Consider the following 12852-nt stretch of genomic DNA (forward strand, 5'->3'; position numbering starts at 1 on the left):
AGCAAAGAGGGCGCCTTTGTAGAGAAAGGCATCTCCCTCCGATGGGCTCCGGCGCACGGCCCCTTTCCTGAGACCAGCTCAGAGAGCTCCAGGCTTCCTGCAGCCCTGTTAGGGGATCCTGCTATACCTGTTTATCAGACAGGGAAACTGAGGCTCGGGGGTGGGGCCGTGCCAAGGCACAGAGCTTTGGGAAGCAGTGAGCCCACTTCAAGACCCATGCACTGGGCTGAGTATTTGGCCCAGCAGTGGAGCCGCTGGCTGGGGTACCCACATCACACATCCCACATCAGGGTGCCTGGTTCAATTCCCAGCTCCACTTTTTTAAAAAATAATTATTTATCTATTTGAAAGTCAGAGTTACACAGAGAGAGAGGTCTTCCATCTGCTGGTTCACTCCCTAATTGGCTGCAAAGGCCAGAGCTGGGCTGATCCAAAGCCAGGAGCCAGGTGCTTCTTCGGGATCTCCCATGTGGGTGCAGGGGCCCAAGGACTTGGGCCATCTTCTACTGCTTTCCCAGGCCACAGCAGAGAGCTGGTTTGGAAGTGGAACAGCCAGGACATGAACCGGCGTTCATATGGGAGACCATATGAGACTCAGGTGGAGTTCCGGGCTCTGGGCTTTGGCCTGGTCTAGCCCTGGCTATTGACTGGCAGGCATTCAGGGAGCCAGCCAGCCGATGGAAGATCTCTGCTTTTCAAATAAAATGCAAATAAATACAGATGAAATCTCTGTGTTGCCTGCGGCTCTCCATGGGTCCCCTTAGGGCAGGCTTGGGGAAAGCTGACGTCCCACGGCACAGAGGCAAGCAGGCTGGGATTGCGGACCCCGGAACCCAGGAGGCCCTGGGCTTCACGGCTTCTCTCTGCGGCTGTGGGGGAGGGGTTTTCTCCTAAATCTGCATGTCTGTCTGTTTCGTAATCTGTGACACAGGGACCACAGTGGTACGTGCCTCCCGGGCTGGTCCCCAGGGCTAAGTGAAATGACACCCCTGGCGGCAGCAGCAGATCTGTAAGTGGACGCTATTGTAATGACAGCACGGGGCCTCACTCAGGATCACGAGTTGGCCACTCCCTGCGACAGGAGAACCAGATCCCGTGGGAGCCCCTTCCCGGCCCAGGTGCTCCCGGGGCCCAGTGCAGGTGCCTGGGAAAGTCTACAAGGCCAACACAGGGAACAAAGGCTCCAGGTGCTGGGTCATGCCTGGCCTGGCGGGGGGCCAGTTTCCTGCTGGCTCAGGTTGCTCCTGGCTGGCTGGGCTCCTGGAACTGACCCCTCCTCCTCCCTGCCCCTGGCAGCTGAGCGCTGAGGGTTGGGCCCGGCCTGGGCGACACACTTCCCTTTGGGAGCCCACTGTTGCAGCAGAAAGCCCTGAGATATGGGGAGGGTCCGTTCTGGGCCCTCCTTCCTGCCCCGTAGCCTTGTAAACCCCCTTCCGAGCACCCCCACCCATGCCTAGAGCCTTGGCTAGGGCACAGAGGCTGGGGCCCAAGACCTGGTGTTGCAGAAGGGAGCAGCAGGTGGCCTGGGGCAAGCCTGCTGTCTCTGCACGTCGCTGTCTAGTGGTGGGCTGCAAACCCTGTGCTGGGCACGGATGAAGCCTTGGCAAGCCCCCGGCCACGACCTAAAGGACCCAAAGCTTCAGACCCAGCTGAGAGCGTGTTTGCCCAACAGCAGCCCTGCCCCCCTGCACGCCTCTCCCCCAGCCCCGCTGCTCCCGGCGCCCTGCCCTGTTTGCCCTCCTTGTGCAGTTTGCGCCTGTCTGGGGCGTTTGAGCTCTCTGTCCCCTTGTCCCAGAACACTTGGCGCTCCAGGTCTTTGCATGGCTGTCCTTGTCACTCAGGCCCTGCCTTCAGGTGCCCCCTCCTCAGAGAAGCCTTCCTTGGTGACCCCCTGACCGGTGTTCCTATCCCTGTTTCATTTCATGCCTAGGAACCCCCTCCCCACAGCTCCCCATTTTGGGGGTACTGCCTCCGTCCACCAGATCCTAAGCTGAGTGAGGACAGGGACTTTGCTCCTGCTGCCCGAAGGGTCCAGAGCAGTGCCCCCCAAAACTCCCTGGTGGTGTCCCTCCCTGTGCAACCCATCTCTCTCTTTTTTCTAAGATCTATTTTTTTATTTTATTTTATTTATTTGAAAGGCAGAGTTGCAGGTGGGGTGGGGGTCAGGGGACAGAGAGATATCTCCCATCCGCTGGTTCACTCCCCAAATGGTTATAACAGCCTGGCTGAAGCCAGGAACCGTAGAATTCCATCCGGGTCTCCCACGTAAGTGCAGTGACCCACTACTTGAGCCACCTTTCACTGCTTTCCCAGGCCATCAGCAGGGAGCTGGATCAGAAGTGGAGCAGCCGGGACTTGAACTGGTGCCCATATGGGATGCTGGCACTGCAGATGGCAGCTTCACCTGCTACCCCACGGCGCCGGCCCTGTGACCCCTGTGAACGGGGGTCCTCTCTGTCCCCTGCAGTGGATACAGTTGTGACGGGGCAGTTCTGAGTGGGGGAGCAGCTCCAGAGGTTCCCCAAACACTCTCCCGTGTGGCGCCTCGCTGCACCTCGCAGCTCCAAGGGACAAGTCGAGCAGGATCATAAACCCGACTTCATGGAGAAGCAAGTGGAGGCATCAGAGGCTTAAGCGCCTGTCTTGCAACATTTGCCTTCTCCAGTGCCACACCAAGACTCGAATGCCCGTCTCAGGCGGCTCGCTTGCTTTTGAGATCTATTTATTTATTTGCAAGGAAGAGAGGAGAGAGATCTTCCATTCACTGGTGCACTTCCCAAATGCCCACCACCGCCAGGGTTGGGCCAGGCTGAAGCCAAGAGCCTAGAACTCCATCTGGGTCTCCCATGTGGGTGCAGGAGCCCAAGCACTTGGGCCATCTTCTGCTGTTTTCCCAGGCCTATCAGCAGAGAGCTGGACTGGAAGTGGAGCAGCCGGGACCCCCACTCGTCTATGGGATGACGGTGCCGCGTCAGACAGCTCTTTGCAGGACCCGAGCCAGACGGGGGACTGCCTTCGAGGACAGAAGCCACACCTTTCTGTGGGTGATGACTTAGACATGCAACACGTTTAGAATCACTGTATGGTGGGGGGTGGCGTCCTCTGGTCACTGAGGTTCTTTCTTGCTCCAGATTTTTCTAGGACTCTAGGATGCCTTCGCCCCCCACCCCAGGACCCCAGCAGTCACCCAAATCCTCAGAAGCGCAAGTCTCTTACACAAAATGGTGTGGTGTTTGCAAAAAAGCTCTGCTCCTCCTCCCACAGACTTTGTTATCTTTTTTAATGATTTATTTATTTGAACAGAGAACAGAGTGACAGAGACAGAGAGAGAGATCTTCCACCCACTGGTTCACTCTCCAGATGACTGCAACAGCTGGAGCTGGGCCATGCTGAAGCCAAGAGCCAGGAACTCCATCCTGGTCTCCCACACGGATGGCACCGGCCCAGTGCTTCCCAGGCACCTTAGCAGGTGCTGGATCAGAACCAGTATCCACGACTCAACCATGTGGGATATGGGATGCAGGCACTGATATGGGATGTAGAGGTCCCAAGCTGTACTTAACCCGCTGTGCCACAACACCCTCTCCTCCTCAGTCCTGTCAGTCTCCTCTTGTCAATCCTCTCTAGATTACTTGTAGCACCTGACGCAATGTCAATGCTGTATAAATAGTTGTTACATTGTATCATTTAGGGGATAATGACAGGAAAAGAAGTGGGCCTGTTCAGATGTAACCACAGTAGGGCTAACTACCTTCTGGATCTGAGATTAGCTAAATCCTTGGAAGCAAAGCTGGTGGATGTGGAGGGTGGACTGCACAAATGTTCCCTAAAATTCTTGCCCTCTTCCAGGGCTGGGAAGTCCCATTTTGTTCCCCGTTCTCCTGCCTTGGAATCCCAGCAGTGCCAGCGTGTGCTCCGCCCCTTCCCACATACCAGCTGCACGTGCAGTTCAGAGGGGCCTGCCCTCACACGGTGATGGCAGAGAGGCAGGTCTAGAACCCAGCCAGTTTGACTCCAAGCGGGCGTGAACTCACTCCCAGCTGCGTGGAAAATGAAGTTTTTCCTGGCTAAATTGTTAAAGTCATCACACAGCCTTTGGATCACCGTGTTATGCTCATTAAGGGCTTAGAGAGTCTTTGGATGGCCTTCTGCTAGGTCTTTTGGTGAGGGAGGGAGGGGACCAGAGACTCCTGGCCACACCTACTTGATGGATCACAGGGCAGAAATCGATGCATGGGGCACAGGAGGGCACAGGGGTTGAGACACCACAGGTTCCAGTCCCAGCTGCTCCACTTTGCATCCAGCTCCCTGCTAACGCACCAGGGGAGCGGCAGAGGATGGCCCAAGTAGTTGGGCCCCTGCCACCCACGTGGAGGCCTGGATGGAGTTCCAGGCTCCTAACTTCAGCCTGGCCCAGCCCTAACTGTTGCAGGCATTGGGGAGTGAAGCAACGGATGGAAGATCTTTTAGTCTCTCTGTGTCTCTCTTTCAAATGAAATGAAAGTAAATTAAAATTAAAAAAAGAAACTGATGCATATTAGAAGTTTGTAAATATGTTCCTATGTGAGGTGCAGGTGCACACGGAAAGTTTGGAAGTCTCCAGAAAGTATTCAAAATGCCAAAGGTAGGGGCGGGTGTGTGGCGCAGGGGGAAGGGCATTGCTTGGGATGCCTACATCCCGTATCGGAATGCTTTGCTCCAGTCCCAGCTACTCAGCCCCCAATCCAGCTTCCTGCTAATGCACACCCTGGAAGATAACGGTGATGGTTCGGGTGCTTGGTATCTGCCACCCACATGGGAGACCTGGATGGAGTGCCAGGCTCTTGGCTTCAGCCTAGCCCAGCCCAGCTGTTGTAGGCACTGGGGGAATGAACCAGTGGATGGTAGATCTCCCTCCACCTATCTCTTTGTCTCTTTCTCTGAGTTTGAAATAATGATTCTTTTTAAAGATTTATTTATGTATTTGAAAGTCTGCGCTCAGCCCTCTGCCTCTCTGCTGAGCCGCCCGCCCGGCCTGCCCAGGTGTATTCTCTCCACTCAGCCATGTTACCTCACCCTCCCCCCGTCCCAGCGACTGGGCGCTCTCTCTCTCTCTCTTCCATTCTGATGGATGCCCTATCCCCAATAAAGCCTTTTCACTCCGCTCTCTGTCTGAATTCTTTCTTGCATGAAGACAAGAACCCCACGACTTCCACGGCCTTTTCTTCTGTGACATTTCTGGTGATGATGAAGGGACCCACACAGGAGGGGATCCATGCACAAGAGGGACCCACACACAAAGGTTCCACTAAGAAACCCACGAGGGAATTCACAAAGGGGTCAGGAAGGGATTGACATGAAACTCCATCCAGCTCTCTGCTGTGGCCTGGGAAGGCAGTAGAAGATGGCCCAGGTCCTTGGGCCCCTGCACCCACGTGGGAGATCTGAACGAAACTCCTGGCTCCTGGCTTCAGATTGGCGCAGCTCTGGCCTTTGTGGCCATCTTGGGAGTGAACCAGCGGATGGAAGACTTCTCTCTCTCTCTCTGTCTCTGTCTCTACCTCACTCTATAACTCTGTCTTTCAAATAAATAAAATAAACCTGTTTTTTAAAAAAAGTCAGAGTTACACAGAGAGAAAAGGAGAGGCTGAGAGAGAGAGAGAGAGAGAGAGGTCTTCTATCCACTGGTTCACTCCCCAACTGGCTGCAATGGCCAGAACTGTGCCAATCCAAAGGCAGGAGCCAGGAGCTTCTTCCAGGTCTCCCTTGTGGGTTCAGGGGCCTAAGGACTTGGGCCATCTTCTACTGCTTTCCCAGGCCACAGCAGAGAGCTGGATCAGAAGTGAAGCAAGTGGGTCTCAGACTGACTCTCATATGGGATGCTGGCACTGCAGGCAGTGGCTTTACCAGCTACGCCACAGTGCCGGCCCCTAAATAATATTTTTTTAAAAAAATGCTAATAGTATGGGCTGGCATTGTGGTACGGAGGGATAAACCACCATCTGCAACACCAACATCCCATTTGAGCGTGGGTTCGAGTCCCAGCTGCTCCACTTCTGATCCAGCTCCTTGCTAATGCTCCTGGGAAAGCAGCCAGCGATGCCCCCCAAGTGCTTGGGCCCCTGCCACCCACGTGGGAGACCCAGATGGAGCTCCAGGCTCCTGGTTTTGGCTTGGTCCAGTTCTGGCCATTGCAGCCACTTGCTGAGTCAACCAATGGATGGAAGATGTTTCTGTCTCTAACTCTGCCTTTCAAATAAATAAATAAATCGGGGCTGGCACCTTGGCTCACTTGGTTAATCCTCCACCTGTGGTGGCACCCGCATCCCATATGGGCACCGGATTCTGTCCTGGTTGCTCCTCTTCCAGTCCAGCTCTCTGCTGTGGCCCGGGAGGGCAGTGGAGGATGGCCCAAGTGGTTGGGCTCTGCACCCGCATGGAAGATCGGGAGGAAGCACCTGGCTCCTGGCTTCGGATCGGTGCAGCATTGGCCGCGGCAGCCATTTGAGGGGTGAACCAACGGAAGGAAGACCTTTCTCTCTCTCTCTCACTGTCTGTAACTCTACCTGTCAAATAAATAAATAAATAAAATCTTTAAATAAATAAATAAATCTTTTAAAGGAAAATGCCCATGGGACATCTCCAAATATAAACTTGTGGGTGACTTTTCACTCTTCTTAATTCTTTTCGGTATTGTCTAAAACTTTATTATACAATGAGCAAGCATTTCCTTTATAACCAAGAAAAAAAAAGAGAATAAAGCCAAGTTCATTTTGAAAAGAAAGTGAAAATGCCACTGACTGGAAGAAGGGAGGGGGAGAGGTCGTGACCCTCACGTGATGGGGTTCGCGGTCCAGGTCCAGGAGCTCTGGGATGGTTGGCAGCTGGAACTCTGTGCCAGCTGCCGTGGACCCTGCACGTGGGGCACACTCCAGGCATGAATGAGGATCAAGCGGATGTCTCCCCCTGCGTGAGGCACAGACACCCTAATCCCCCCGCCCCGCCCCCCGGCACTCCCTTCAAACAAGCCTCAGCTTCCTTCGATCCCCCAGTGATTGATGTCACAAGCCCTTAAGGGAAATTGAGAGCGAAAATGCTTGTTTAAGGGGTGACTGTGCCTGAGTCAGAGTCACCCGCGCTCACGGCTCTGGAGTTTCCAGACTGTGAACTTAACCTGCCCGCGCTCGTGAGTCAGGCCCAGTCAGCGCCGGCTGTGTGTACACATGCGTCCCAGCCCTGCTCCTGCCCGGCCCAGCCACAGCCCAGGCCCTTAGCAGCCTCCTCATCCGTAGATCCTGGGAGGCGCTCTGGCTGCGGGGTGGGGGGTGCACACGGCCCTCCTGGGTGCCAAGATCAGGCTGCAGCTGGCAGATAGGAACCGAAGAAGGGAAAATAAACATCGTCTCGCACATGGTGCAGCGGGCAGGCTGTAGCTTAGCAGTAAGTAGTGCTTAGAGAAGAATCGGAAGCAACACACGTGTCTGTTCTCAGGCATCGTGGTAGAGCCAGAGGAGAAAATAGGAGACAGCTGAAACAGTGAGTCAGACCGACAGAAGGTGATGAAGGAAACAGTCAGGCCTAAAGGTAAGAGAAAAGTTGCAGAGCAGTGGGTGTGCTCCCCTCCTGTTTCTGTGAATGTCTATTATAACTCTTATTTTAAGATTTGTCTTTAATTTGAAAAGCAGTGTTACAGAGAGAAGAGGAGAGACACAGAGAGAGTGAGAGATCTTCCATCTGCTGGTTCACGCCCCCCAAATGGCCTGAGTGGCTGGAACTGGGCCAGGTCAAAGCCAGGAGCCAGGAGCTTCTTCCGGGTCTCCCATGTGGGTGCAGGGGCCCAAGGACTTGGGCCATCTTCTACTGCTTTCCCAGGCCACAGGAGAGAGCTGGACTGGAAGAGGAGCAGCCGGGGCTAGAATCGTCACCCATATGGGATGCCAGCGCTGCAGGCGGAGGATTAACCTACTGCGCCATGGCGCCAGCCCCTTACTCTCATTTTAAAAATTACAAATGAGTAGGCACATGACCTAGTAGGAAGGGTGCTGGTTTAAATGCCCGCCTGCCACATTGAAGTGTCTGGGTTCGAGTCCTCAGCTCCTGACTCCAGCTTCCTGCTAATGTAGATCCTGGGAGGTGGCAGTGATGGGCCCCTGCACCCACATAGGAGACCCGGATTGCGTTCCAGCCCCAAGGAGCGGCCATTGTGGGCATTTGGGGAGTAAACCAGCAATGAATGAGCTCGCTTGCTCTCCCCTCCTCCTGCTTCTCAAATAAATAGATGAATATTTTTTAAAGAATTTATAACTGCACATTTTCTCATTGTGAAAAGGTGAAAAATACAGAGACGTTCAGCAGGAGACACAAAACGCCCCCATCGGCACACCACTAGGCAGGGCAGCCTAAGTTATGCTGGGCTAACAGACATCTCAAACCTCCGAGGCTTAGACCAGCACGAGTGGACTTCCTGCCTGAGCTTCACCCCCAGTGGGGCTCATGGGGGCCGAGTCCAGTGTGTGATCGCCCCATGGACACCCCCCCCGGGACATCCCCCCACAGGACACTTCCAGCAGGGACACCTGTCCCTCTCTTTCCCTCTCATTTCACTGGGCTAACGTCAGAGAGTGTGAAAGTGAAACTTTCCCCTGGACACGGAGAGAGCTGGAACTAGCGGCATCCTCATGGTGTCCCCGGTGCCACCCACGGCACACCCTCCCCCCAGGGGGTGTTCACTGCTGTGTCCTTCCTGGCCTTCCTGCACACAGTGATAAATGAGCAGACTTCAACAAGTTCATGGAAAAATGGAAATAAAAGATAAGGCTGGGGCAGGTGTTTGGTCAAGTGGTTAAGATAATGCCTGGTAATCCTGCCTCACATACTGGACTCCTGGCTCCGCTCCCAATACCGACTTCCTGCCAGCGTGCACCCTGGGAGGCAGCAGATGATGGCGTAAGTACTTGGGTCCCTGTCACCCATGGGAGAGGCCTGCATGGAGCTCCCAGCTCCTGGCTTGGGCCTGGCCCAGCCCTGGCTGTTGCAGGCATTTGGGGAATGATCCAGCAGTTGGATAATCTCCCAATCTTTCTGTCTTTCAAATAATTCCATTAATCTATTTTTAGCTTTATGCAAAAACATTTTGGAATCCGCACAGATTGGGGGGAGGTCTTCAGAAAGATTACACATCATGAAAAACTACGTGGGTTTCAAAGTTCTTGTGCACCCAGGGCCAGCGCTGTGGCTCAGCGGGTTAACGCCCTGGCCTGAAACACTGGCATCCCATGTGGGCACTGGTTCTAGTCCTAGCTGCTCCTCCTCTGATCCAGTTCTCTGCTATGGCCTGGGATAGCAGTGGAGGATGGCCCAAGTCCTTGGGCCCCTGCACCTGCGTGGGAGACCTGGAGGAGGCTCCTGGCACCTGGCTTCGGATCGGCACAGCTCCTGCCGTTGTGGCCATCTGGGGAGTGAACCAGTGGATGAAAGACCTCTCTCTCTGTCTCTACCTCTCTGTAACTCTGTCTTTCAAATAAATAAAATAAATCTATAAAAAAAAAAGTTCTTGTGCACCCAAATAAAGCTATCATGTGTTTGCATTTTCCATGAAGCTTTTAAAGAGAACTATTTTTCTTTAGATTCATTTACTTACTTACTTACTTACTTACTTGAAAGGCAGAGTTACAGAGAAAGAAAAAGAGACAGAGAGGCTTTCCATCTGCCGGGTCACTCTCTAAAGGGCAGCAATAGCTGGTTGCTGGGCCAGGCCAAAGCCAAGAGCCAGAAGCTTCTTCCAGGTCTCTCACTTGGGTGCAAGGGCCCAAGCATTCGGGCATCTTCCACTGCTTTCCCAGGCACATTAGCAGGGAGCTGGATTGGAAATGGAGCAGCTGGGACTCGAACCAGTGCCCATTTGGGATGCCGGAGACACAGGTGGCTGCTTTACCCAATATGCCACAGCGCCGGCCCCCAATGGCCACAATAGCCAGAGCCAGGCCTGACTGAAGCCGGGAGCCTGGAACTCCATCCAGATCTCCCACATGTGCGGCAGGGGCCCAGGCATTTGTGCCATCACTGCTGCTTCCCAGGGGCCCGGACAGGGAGCTGGATCAGAAGCACGGAATGCTGGACTGCCCTAGGCGCTCCGCGATGGGATGCGGGCATCCTAAGCAGCGGCTGAACTCACTGGGCTGCAATGCCCGCCCCAGTCATTTTATAAAAATTTTAGAATAGAATGCAGGTTTGCTTGTCAGATCTAGGTTTGAATCCCAAAGAGATTGTTCACCAGCTGTGACCCCTTAGACAAGCTCCTGGATCTTGCCAGGACGCCTGTTCCTGCTTCCTGGGTGCAGGTGGGGATTGAAGGTGACGTCATAAACAAGGCCCTGGATACCCAGCAGCTTAGTGGAAAGCGTTACCATGGTAACAGCTGATGCGAGTGCCTGGAAGCCAGGCGCGCAGAGGAACGAGAACCAAGAAAAGCCCTTTCCTTCCTTGGATGAGCCTTCCTGGACAGTCTCTGCTCCAGCTTCTGTATCCCGCAGCCCCGGATGCCTCCCGAGACCTGAAGTGTGAGAGAGGGATGTCTTAATGGCGGGTCTTATCTTTTCTTTTTTTTAAGATTTATTTTTTTATTTGAAAGAGTTACAGAGAGAGAGAGAGAGAGAGAGAGAGAGAGGTCTTCCATCCTTTGGTTCACTCCTCAGATGGCTGCAATAGCCAGAGCTGTGCTGATCCAAAGCCAGGAGTCAGTAGCTTCTTCTGGTCTCCCACGTGGGTGCAGGGGCCCAAGGACTTGGGCCATCTTCTACTGCTTTCCTAGGCCACAGCAGAGAGCTAGATCAGAAGTGGAGCAGCTGGGACTCGAACCGGCACCCATATGGGATGCTGGCACTGCAAGTGGAAGCTTTACCCACTATGCCACAGCACTGGCCCCCTTTTTTTTTTTCTTTTTGAGATGTATTTACTTATTTGAAAGTCAGAGTTACAAAGAGAAAGGAAAGAGAGAGAGAGACAGAGAACGTCCATCCCCTGGTTCACTCCCCAAATGGCTGCAACAGCTAGAGCTGGGCCAGGCCAAAGCCAGGAGCCAGGAACTTCTTCTAGGTCTCCCACATGGGTGCAGGGCACAAGCACTTGGGCCATCTTCAATGGCTTTCCCAGGCCATCAGCAGGGAGCTGGATCAGAAGTGGAGCAGCTGGGACTTGAACTGTTGTCCATATGGGATGCCATCACTGCAGATGACAGTTTAACCCATTGTGTCATAGTGCCAGCCCCTCTTTTTTCTTAAAGATTTATTTACTTCTTCAAAATTCAGAGTTACAGAGAGAGAGAGGGAGAAACTGAGAGAGAGAGAGAGAGAGATATCTTCCATCCACTGGTTCACTCTTCAAATGCAGAGTCCCAGCTGCTCCACTATTTTTTTTTTTTCAAAAAAAAATTTATTTATTTATTTGAGAAGTAGAGTTACAGACAGTGAGAGGGAGAGACAGAGAATGGTCTTCTGTCCATTGGTTCACTCCCCAAATGGCCCCAAAGGCTGGAGCTGCGCTGATCTGAAGCCAGGAGCCAAGTGCTTCTTCCGGGTCTCCCTTGTGGGTACAGGGGCCCAAGGACTTGGGCCATCTTCTACTGCTTTCCCAGGCCACAGCAGAGAGCTGGATCAGAAGTGGAGCAGGCCGGCGCTGCGGCTCACTAGGCTAATCCTCCGCCTGCGGTGCCGGCACACCGGGTTCTAGTCCCGGTCAGGGCATCGGTTGCTCCTCTTCCTGTCCAGCTCTCTGCTGTGGCCCGGGAGTGCAGTGGAGGATGGCCCAAGTGCTTGTGCCCTGCACCCGCATGGGAGACCAGGAGAAGCACCTGGCTCCTGGCTTCGGATCAGCGCGGTGCGCCAGCTGCAGCGGCCATTTGCAGGGTGAACCAACGGAAAAGGAAGATCTTTGTCTCTCTGTCTCTCACTGTCCACTCTGCCTGTCCAAAAAAAAAAAAAAAAAAAAGAAGAAGAAGAAGTGGAGCAGCTGGGACTAGAACCAGCGCCCATATGGGATGCTGGCACTTCAGGCCAGGGGTTCAACTCGCTGCACCACAGCGCCGGCCCCAACACCTGTATCTTGTTTTCCAACTTCCAGTTCCTGCTGGAGAGAGCATAGCGCTCTGGCTACTTAAACATGGACATCAGACCAGATCATACAATTTATATTAGTAATATGAGTGACAAAAATTAAAAAAGAAGAACCGAAGAGATCCCTATACTCCCCGCGTTCTCAGTTTGGCCACGTGGTAGACACTGCGGCTGCCAAGACCATGAAGGGGAGGGGCAGGCCTCGGTTATCTCGCAGATGCTCTGCACACTCACAAGGACTTCCACTGCGAGTCCAGTTTGCAAAAACAGATTCTGATATAATATCTAAAATACGTGGCACTTGGCTGGCAAAGAGAAAAGCGAAAATCGCATCACAAAGAGAAAGCCTGAGCAACAACACCCAACTCAGCCAATAACCACGGGAGTTCAGCACCAGGCCCTCAGGTCCCTAATTACCCTGCTAACGGAATTTCAGTCTTCAGGAACTTATGGGAAGGGACTAAGGAGATGACCCTGCCCTTGCTGTTTAATCAGCACCCTGGTTTCAAGGAAGCACATTTAGTACCTGGCAGACCAGGCTTGTGTAGAATTTGAAAATGTTGGGGCTGGTGCTGTGGCATAGCAAGGTAAGGCTGCTGCCTGCAGTGCCGGCATCCCATTTGGGCACCGGTTTGAGTCCCGGCTGCTCCACTTCTGATCCAGCTCTCTGCTATGGCCTAGGAAAGCAGTGGAACATGGCCCAAATCCTTGGGCCCCTGCACCTGCGTGGGAGACCTGGAAGAAGCTCCTGGCTCCTGGCTTC

General features: G+C 53.7%; 1 pseudogene; it reads left to right on the plus strand.

Moving 5' to 3' along the window:
• The first annotated feature begins 12135 nt into the window (after positions 1-12135).
• Positions 12136-12644, plus strand: LOC149123190 (U2 small nuclear ribonucleoprotein B'' pseudogene; annotated as a pseudogene).
• Positions 12645-12852: the final 208 nt, after the last annotated feature.

The sequence above is a fragment of the Oryctolagus cuniculus genome, chromosome 12, assembly GCF_051225735.1.
Source record: "Oryctolagus cuniculus isolate XC-2025 breed Fujian yellow rabbit chromosome 12, ASM5122573v1, whole genome shotgun sequence".
Lineage (NCBI taxonomy): Eukaryota > Metazoa > Chordata > Mammalia > Lagomorpha > Leporidae > Oryctolagus > Oryctolagus cuniculus.